Source organism: Magnolia sinica, chromosome 9 (assembly GCF_029962835.1).
Source record: "Magnolia sinica isolate HGM2019 chromosome 9, MsV1, whole genome shotgun sequence".
Classification (NCBI taxonomy): Eukaryota; Viridiplantae; Streptophyta; class Magnoliopsida; order Magnoliales; family Magnoliaceae; genus Magnolia; species Magnolia sinica.
The window spans coordinates 91,464,383-91,465,228 of record NC_080581.1 but is presented as its reverse complement, the minus strand read 5'-3'; positions in this window follow the sequence as shown (position 1 = coordinate 91,465,228).

Below are 846 nucleotides of genomic sequence, written 5' to 3'. Positions count from 1 at the left end.
GCCCTTCTGCGCTTCTGCTCGTTCAGCCCCTCTTGGTTTTCACTTGCATATTTAAATGTAAATTGTGTAAGTTTATGAGTTTGAAGATAAAACTTGACTGTAATATCTCTTTATCAAGCATGATGTATATTCATTCCTCTTAGTTGGTGGTAAAATAGATGGGCTTTAGTTAGGATGATTTCTCTCTCTCTTACACTAATGCCTCTTACCATTGGCACATAATTCTACTGATTAGAGAAGAAAAATCTGCTGATATTTATGCAGTGCTTTCTCCTCCAGCTATTGACATGAAAACTCGACTTATTGTTATAGTGGAACCACAGTTAATTGAAATCATTGCTCAAATTGGTCGCAAATCCCAAAACTGGTTATTGAGTGTTTGAATTGGTTATTGAGCGCAACTGGCTACCCCAAAACCTGATCAATGATGGAGATAGTTGTTTTGTGGTAAAAATAAGCAACTACATCAATCAAAACTCCAACCAGTAACATGTAGATAGAAGTGGAATGCTCTAGCCAGTAGGATTAGGAAGCAAACTGCGTGTCAATTCCTCAACTCTTTTTTAATTTTTTTAAGGGCCTTTTGGCACCTTGGATTTGTATTTTAACTTAAGAATCTAAACACATGATTTTTAATCCCCAAGATTTTCATTCTATTAATTGTGTTTGGCAGCCTGGATTTTCAATCGTATGGAATCCAATAACTGTCTTTGGCAACCTGGATTTCCAAAATGCCCACTTTATGGAAAGGAGGACAGTAGTTATGACAGTTGGAGAGGATTCAAAATCCTTGGGTTCTGTTTTCTAAGTGGACATGGAAATTCAATTTCAACAACTGCAACAACA